Source organism: Alexandromys fortis, unplaced genomic scaffold (genome assembly GCF_014885135.2).
Source record: "Alexandromys fortis isolate MF-2015 unplaced genomic scaffold, M_Fortis_MF-2015_v1.1 scaffold_104, whole genome shotgun sequence".
In the NCBI taxonomy this organism is placed as follows: Eukaryota; Metazoa; Chordata; class Mammalia; order Rodentia; family Cricetidae; genus Alexandromys; species Alexandromys fortis.
Window position 1 is genome coordinate 5,848,789 of NW_026068000.1, and position 9,232 is coordinate 5,858,020.

Here is a 9,232-nt window from a genome sequence, read left to right on the forward strand (position 1 = left end):
GGGCCTCAAATTCACAGAGATCCACCTGCCTCTCCCTCCCAAGTGCTGAGATTAAAGGTGTACACCACCCACTACACCTGGAAAAATGTAATAAAATTTTAAAAAAGAAATGAGGGCTGGAGAGATAGCTCAGTAGTTAAGAGCACTGGCTGTTCTTCCAGAGAGCCTGAGTTCAATTCCCAGCACCCACAGGGTGGCTCACACCACCTGTAATGAGATCTGGTGCCCTCTTCTGGCCCGCAGATGTTCATGCAGGCAGAACACTATACATAATAAATAAATAAACAAATCTTTACAACGAAACAGCCCTGCCGACCCTGACTTTGGGCTACCTGCCTCAAGACTGTGAGAAGAGAGATGTTTAGTCCCTTAGCCTGCAGTTTTTTGCTGCAGCTGCAGCAGCAGCCAACACTGCCAGGGGAAGACCCCGTTCACAGTCAGCTTCACAGTGTTGTGGGCTCAGGAGATGCTCCAACCACCACAGGCTGAGAGAATCCAGAAGATCCAGAATCAAGTCTTTTACCCGTCCAGGTATTGTCTCTTTCTACGGCAAACATGATTTTTATTTATTTTTGAATATGTATGTGTGGTGTGTTGAGTATATGTAGATGCACTCTGTGTGAAGGTCAGAGGTCAGCACTGGTGTCTTTCTGTCACTCAAGATTTTGAGAAAGGGTCACTTATGAACTCAAAACTCATTGGCTGGAATGACTGACCAATGAGCTCCAGGGATCTCCTTATCCAACAGGGTTTACTCAACCTTTCCAAAGGTGCTGGGGATCTGAACTCAGCCCATCAAACTTATATCTCAGGCACCCTACCACCTAAGCCATCTCCTCAGCCCCATTGCAAACGGAATCCATCAACAATAAAGACCACTTGATTGTTTGTCCTGTGCCCAGATAGGAGCACTTATTCTTCCTAGATTAAAAAAATTAATAAATTAAAGAGTAAATTAAAAATTGTTAAGAAAATGAAGCTGGGGGAAAGCAGAGGAAGGGAGGGGCAACTGTGGTTGGTATGTAAAATAAATAAATAATTTAAAATAAAAGAAATGGGAAAGTAGAATTAAAAAAAAAAGAAAATGAAGCTGGATATGGTTCATGCAAAACTGCACAAACAGGCATCTTGAGGACCTGGACTTCCAGGTTCCCGGTACTCTTTTAGATCACCACAAAGGACCAACCTCAGTAGAATTGAGGAGCCTTGCCTTTGTGTGGCGTCCCCTCCTGAGCTTGTATTTCTGTTTTCCGGAGATTTTGTCTGTGCTATGTGGGTGTGTCCACATGAGTGTAGGTGATCTGAGAGAACAGAAGAGGGTTTGCTTTAACTAGGCAGCCACTCTACCCACCGCTCGTCTCCCCAGAGCAGAAATTATAAGACCACTCAACAACTTTTGCTACATGTGAAGATGGAAGAAGAATTAGCAAACCAAAATCTTAGCTTGCATTCACTGTGGAGTCCTTTTACTGTTCATGAAGGCCCTGGCGTGCTCCCAGGCAGCCAGAAGCTGAGGGACCGAGCTCCTGGATGAGGGCTGGACACTAGCTGCCCCTTTGCTCCACCAAGAATGTGCTGGTTCAGACGTGATCAGCAAGGGTTGAGGCTGTGCAAAACGGGAAAAATAAGAAGTTGAAGGGCTGACCTGAACACACAGGACTGGAATAGGTGTAAAGAAAACAACAAACAAAAAACAAATCCAAAACAATAATACAACAATAAGAAAAGCAAGGTTGAGACCAGACTTTCTGTGCAGACATGGGGACTCTAGGAGAGATTCCTGCCTGGAATGGGTGAGCTCACATTAGTAGGGAGACAGACTGAGCGCAGCTCAAGCAAGGATCAGTGTCCTTCCTGCACCGACACCCCGATACCCCAACACCCCAGGAAGAGTGAGTGAGCAGCCACCAGGCCAGATGTTTACTTCTTCCTCCGACTCCTGGCCTGTGTTTTCCTGAGCTCGGAAGCTCTGGTCTGTGCGATAAGCGGGTGCTGTGCTAGTCCGCAGGTGCTAGAGGGCGCTCCTGACACTTCCTAGAACCTAAAAGCACACCCAGTTTCCTGTTGCAGTTTTCTTGTTTTGGGTTTTGTTGCCTGGTCTTTGTCAGACCATGTGTCAGAGGACCAAAAGACTATTGACCTTAGTCCCTGGAGTGATTCTCACTACTTAGCTGCTGTTTGGATGACTTCTGTGTCCCTCTTTGAACTTTTCAAATTCCTTTTAGTTAGAAAATTAGCAAGAATACTGTATTATAAGAGAAGCTAATTTTTGAAGTGTGTGTGTGTTAGGAGGTACAGCCCAGCATTGCTGCCAGCAGTCTGGAGGAGTTCCCTTCCCAGTGAGAGAACTCTAGTCAGGACCAGCTGGTGGATCCTTGACAAGGCCTCCTCCCACCTTATATTCCTCTCTCCACCCAGCCATATCACTCCTGTCCCCACCGTCCTCGTGTTGGCTCCCAAGTACTGGGGTTAAAGGTGTGAGCCACCACTGCCTGGCTTCTTTGGCTAACTAGTGGCTGGTTCTGCACTCTGATCTTCAAGCAAGTTTTATTTGTTAGATCACAAACAAAATATCACCACATGTATGCTTTCTTCTTATTCATCTACTGTATGGTAAATTAATTTATATGGGTCAGAGCAGTAGCTAGAAGTTAAGAGCACTTGTTGCTCTTCCAGAAGACACAAGTTCAGTTCCCAGCACGCACTGGGGGGCAGGGGCTCATGGCTGCCTGTAAATCCAGCTCCAGAGGATCAGACACCCCTAGCTTCTGTGAGTACCTGCACTAATGTGGTAGACACATATAAAAATAATAAAAATAAATCTTTATAAAAATAATATTAATTCCTTGACCCAACAAGACCTCTGAGAGGATGAAGTTGGAGTTCTCCTACAGCTGTGAGGATAAAGGAGACAGAAAGGTCCATGAAGATTATCTGGCCCTGGCAACCATTTTGTTTATGATGAACTCACCTCAAGGTTCATGTCCTGCTATTGAGTTTCTGATACATTTAGCAAAACTAAAACAGGATTCCCTTTCATGTCTACTCTGGAGACATCTGCTTTTAGCCTTGTGCCTGTGGTGTTTTGAAGGTAATTGGCCCCATAATCTCAGAGGAAGTGTGATCTTGTTGGAGTGGGTGTGGCTTTATTGGAGGTACTGTGTCACTGTAGGGATGGGTTCCTATGCTCAGAATGCCACCCTGTAGCCAGACTTCCTTTTGGGCCACCAACTCCCAAATAATGACATGGTGACATCTTATTAATTGTGAAAGCTTCGCCTTAGCTTAGGCTTGACCCACTAGCTCTTATAATATAAATAACCCTTTTCTATTAATCAACATTTTGCCACATGACTCTTACCTCTCTTCAGTACTGTGAGTTCAATGCTCCAGGTCTCACTGGTGAAATTCCACCTCTCTGCTTCCTTCCTCCGAGTTCTCTCTTTAGGAATCCTGCCTATCCTCTCCTGCCTAGCTATTGGCCATTCAGCAGTTTATTAAACCAATCAGCTGCCTTATGCAGATGAAGCAAAACACAGACACATCTTCACGCCGTGTAAAAGCATGGCCCAGTGTGTAATGGTAAAAATAAAAACGCTATGGATCCCCGAGAGGCTGCAGCAGCAGAAGCACTACAGGTTTCTAAGTGGGCAGCAGGTCCGAGAACAGCCAATCCCAGGCAGGGACTGTGCAGTTCCTGGAGTGGCAGCAGTAGGCCATGAGTCCCAGGCAGGGAGCCGTGTGTTAGGTGAGAGACCTCGATGGGCAGCCAGTCCCACAAGGAGAGACAGACAGACGGGCATGCCACGAGACCATACCACAGGTCTCTGAAGGTGGCTGGTGGCGGGCAAGAGACAGAGACATGGATAGGCATGCCATGTTAAATGAGGTTGGGTATTTATTTAGTGGGTTATGGAGAAAGGGAAGAGAGCAGAGAGGCAGAGAGAGAAAGAGAGAGAGAGATGAAGAGAGAGAAACAGAAAGGGGGAAGGGAAGAAGTGGGGAGAGACAGAAGCTGCCTCTTGGAGAGGGAGGCAGAGAGGGAAATGGAAAAGGAAGGAGCTCAGGCTGGAAGATGAAGATCAGCTTGCCTCAGTGGTGGTGAGGGAGTGGGCGTGGCTTGTCTCAGACATTACCCAGTGTCTCTGTTGACTTACTGTTGCCTACAAGCCAAGATATAGCCAGCGCCATATCTGCCTGCACAGCTATGGTCATGATGATAATGGACTGAACCTCAGAAATTGTAAGCTGCCACCCTAATTAAATGTTTTCTTTATAAGAGTTGCCATGGTCAAGTATCTCTTCACAGCAGTAGAAACCCTAACTAAGACAGAAGTTGGTACCAGGTACTGGAGTATAGCCTGACCATGCTTTGTGTGGAAGAATTTGGACGCGGTCACTTTGGACTATGGAAGTAGTGGAATGCTTTAACCACTACGTAATGGACCATACTAGTAGAAGCATGGAAGACAAAGTACTAAGAGTTATTTGATCTGTCGGGCTCACTCAAGAGGTTTCAGAGGAGAATTTTAGTGTGCTGCCTAGAGATTGTTCTTATGATAGTTGGTGAAGAAAGGGGCTGCCTTTTGCCCTTGTCCGAAGAGTCTGCCTGAGGCTAAGGTGAAGAGGTTTGGATTAATTCCATTGGCAGAGGGAACTTAAAACAACCTAGTATAGACTCTGCCATGTGGATATTAGTGTTCATGCTTATGAAAATCTATAATGAAAAGGAGCAAGCTGAGCAGAGTAAATTACAAAATGTAAATTTTGAGAAGAAAAAGAGCTATCTAGTCTTCAACTCCATCAAAGACCCCAGAGAGTTGAAATGTTACATAGTGACAGGGACAACTGGCTGCCTGGATAGTCACCCTAGGTTCTTCTGTAACTTTGGGGCTTCCAACTTTGGCCTATAGACATTTCTGAGAAGCAGGGAATTTTGAAGGACTGTCTTACCTTGTCTTGGCATGGTTTGGCAGCTGCTTTCTTTTGCATCCTGCTGGTCCAGTTTGGACAGAATACTGATAGCAATTGAGGCAAGGGCAGTTTCTTTGCCCAAATGACTAGCTTTGGCCATAAAAAAGCAAACTCCATGTGGATTTTCTTCAATGTTCATCAACTTCTTTTGAAGTAAATAGGTGCTGTCAGGAGCAGCTGTGTCTGTCATGAAAAGCCTTAGGTTATTAAACATATTAAATGCCACATTGTGTAGGTCTTTGAAGTGTTTGGAGATCTATAGATCTATTTATCTAAATATATCTGTGTATAACAATGAAGACATACCTAACATAGCTATAAATTTGGGTTTATAGATGACTATTAATCTGTATTTTTTTTTTTTAATTTTCGAGACAGGGTTTCTCCATAGCTTTTTTTTGGTTCCTGTCCTGGAACTACCTCTTGTAGATCAGGCTGGCCTCGAACTCACAGAGATCCGCCTGCCTCTGCCTCCCAAGTGCTGGAATTAAAGGCATGCACCACCACTGCCTGGCTAATCTGTATTTCTTAATTATATCTTATATGTTATATTTTAAATAAGTTGTGATATAGATATGAATAATTTGCATTAGTATAGATTTTGCTTTATTGATAGAGATTTAAGGTCAATTTTGTTATATGTATATGTGTTTCTGATCTTGATTAAGGTATTGTGATTGTGTAGTTCATTTAAAAATGTAATATATGTAGGTTGTTAATGGATAATCATTAATAGTCAAGTTTGTAGTCATGTTAGATTTTCTAGATATATAGATATATATTTCAGTTAGATCGGCATTCTTCATATCTTTCAAAGACTACGGAATATGCTATTAAATGTTTTAATAACTTAGGACTTTTCATGACAATGAGACACTCTGCTCCTGGCAGCACCAATCTACTTAGTTATGATAAAGATTATTGTAATTTTTAAGTTAAAGCCTTCCTTTTTTTTTGTTTAAACAGAAAAAGGGGAAATGATGGAGGAAGGTCATTGGCTAATAATGAAACTGGCTTGGCCCATTTTATTGGTTAGAACATAGATGGGTGGAGTAAACAGAACAGAATGCTGGGAGGAAGAGGAAGTGAGGTAAGACTCCTTAGACAGACTCCATAGCTCCTCTCTGAGACACACGCGATGAAGCTCCGACCCAGGATGGACGTAGGCTAGAATCTTCCTGGTAAGCGCACCTTGGGGTGCTTACACACATTATTAGAAATGGGCTAGTCCAGGTGCGAGAGTTAGCCAAGAAGAGGCTAGATAGAAATGGGCCAAGCAGTGCTTAAATGAATACAGTTTGTGTGTTGTTATTTAGGGGCATAAGCTAGCCAGGAGGCCGGGGTGCTGGGGACGCAGCCCCGCCGCTCCTATCACTACAAAGTTGCATAAGTGCAATACCCCAAGCAAGAGTACAAACATACATATTGTATAGCAAAAATAACTTTAAATTTGTATCAATAAACCACAATCCATAACAATGTAAAATATTTTGAGATTAATAATTGTTTTTTAATTAGATTAAACAATCTATCTTTTTATCCTATCATTTCTATAACCCCCCTTTTTATTTTCTGAATAAGATCCCTGAGTCTAATTTCTTTGTTCAGCCTTTTTTCCCTTGACCATTACCAATAGCAACTTGTCATCAATTCCCCTTTAATGATAACAAACATCTTTAACTAGTATTTTGGGAATGTGGGTGCCATTCTCTAGACTATTTCCTGTCATCTGTGGGCACTGGTATCTTTGGCAGAACCTTGAGAAAATTGGGATAAAAATGAAGTCCCAACTGGAGTAGTCTGTGAGGTTGGACCATCTCAACCAGCAGCCTTAAAACTGTTTTGGAGGCAGAATTTTGAGGAGACTGTAACAGAGGTATTTTAAGATGCCTGATCACCTGGGTCATTAATTTTCCTTGGTGTTTTGTCCCCTTGTTCTGAAAACACATAAACTTTTAAAGGTAACATATATTACAAGTATGGAATGTGTGGTTGCACAAGTCAGTTAAAGGTAATTTTTTTGTCTTATGTTTGAGTAAGTAAAATATACATTACGTGTCTTTTAGCTCTTCTAGGCTTATTTTTTTAAATGTCTGTAGCCAGGATTCCAGGGGATATTCCCAGATCAAACCTAATTTTTGTTAACTTGGAACAAGCTCACAGCTTCTTATTTCCTGTAGAAATAAAAGCATAACCTCTCCCCCAAAGGAACACATGTTTTGACTTAAATTTTGAAATCAAGATATTTTTAAAATATATAGATTGGTTTAATCTAGTTGCTTTTATAATCCAGTATCTATTAGCAGCTAAAAAAAATTTAAAGACAACACAATAACATAAAGGATCCAGACTCTCTGTGTATTTCCCATCTTCATGTGACTTTTTAAAAAAAAAACAAACCTCTAAATGGGTTACAGTATGTTTAAAAATGTACAAAGGCTTGGGAGATAAAAGAAAAGAGGTATAGACAATCATAAAAAATAAATAATAAAGTCAAGTCTTTAAAACAGGAGTAAAATAACTTGTCCAATGACTTAGAATAGCTTTGTTTTTTTTTGTTTTAAGACAAATCTGCCTGCCTCTGCCAGGATTAAAGGTGTATATAAGATGCACCTTAGTTTAACTCTTACCTGCTTGCCTTTGTTTTTTTTTTTTTAAGACTTATTATTATGTATACAACATTCCTTCCATGTATGCTTGCATGCCAGAAGAGGGCACCAGATCTCATTATGGATGGTTGTGAGCCACCATGTGGTTGCTGGGAATTGAACTCAGGACCTCTGGAAGAGCAGTCAGTGCTCTTAACCTCTGAGCCATCTCTCCAGCCCCCTTGCCTTTGTTTTTTGGTGAGCACTCTATGCCATGCAAAATGTACAGTCAATAAGTAGGTGTTGTTTCTCCTGTTAACGTGGCCCCATTGTATCTCAGCACACTCTCCTACCAAAACCTCTAGCACCGGACAGTATAGGTGCAATTTTCCCTCCAATACATGAGTGGGGCCACTTTGGAAGTAGATTGTCCAATCCCAGTCAGCCCTTCGGATGACTAGCAGTCAGCTGAACAGTTTTTGTTTCTCAATTCCAGAGATCAAACTCAGGTTTATCGGGCTTGGTAAAAAGTGCCTTTACCCACTGGGCCATCTCATTAGCCCCAAATCTTACTAAAATTTAATGCAGGCCCTACAAAAATCCAATAGAAAAATATATGCTGCCATAAACCATAAATGTAATCTGATGAGTGTCATCTCCGTATTTCTAAAGTGTTAGATCTCTTCTGATGGCCAGTTTGGAGAGCCCATCCCTAGTGACATGCCTTCTCCAACAAGGCCACACCTAATCCTTCCCAGATAGATCCACCAACTGGGTGGGTACCAAGGATCTACATATATAAGCCTATGGGGTGTTTTGATTCAAACCACTACAGTCTCCATCTTCCTATGGGAGTCAGCCTATGTAGCATCTCCCCATCAGCTGCCTGACTTCATTCTACCTGTTTATCCATTTTATTTTGTTGTCTTAGGCAGAGTCTAAGGCTGGCGGGTCTCAAACTTGTAGTAGTCCTCCTGCCTCATCTCCACAGTGCTGGGATATTTTAGTTTTTGTTTGTGAGACAGGTGTAACTATGTATCCTAGGCTAGCCTGAACTAATTATGTTAACTAGGTTGGCCTCAAATGGACAGAGATCTGTCTGCCTCTGCCTTTCAAGTTATATGATCTAATTATTTATATATGTCAAGGAAACCAGTAATAAATTTTTTTTACTGGAATAGAAATTCTCTCCAATCATCCTTATGCTGGAAACTTATTTTTTATAGTTAGTTATATCCAATATCAATAAAGTGAGGCAAAGCATTCCTATTTATTTATATATACACACTCTACTGGATTATTTATCAAACCAGTATCTTCTATATCATTTTCCTGCTATGTAAAAAATATTCTGACCTCACAAGAGGAAAAAAAAAGTATCCCCAGATTATAATTAATGTAGACAGACCTCTGTGTACTTCTTTGGGACTGAATGGCTGCGGGACCGGGCAGGACAGAAACCTCTATCAACATGTGTGTGTATTTAAAATAGCACTGCTTGCCGGGCGATGGTGGCGCACGCCTTTAATCCCAGCACTCGGGAGGCAGAGGCAGGCGGATCTCTGTGAGTTCGAGACCAGCCTGGTCTACAGAGCTAGTGCCAGCACAGGCTCCAAAGCTACAGAGAAACCCTGTCTCGAAAAACCAAAAAAAATAAAAAAATAAAATAA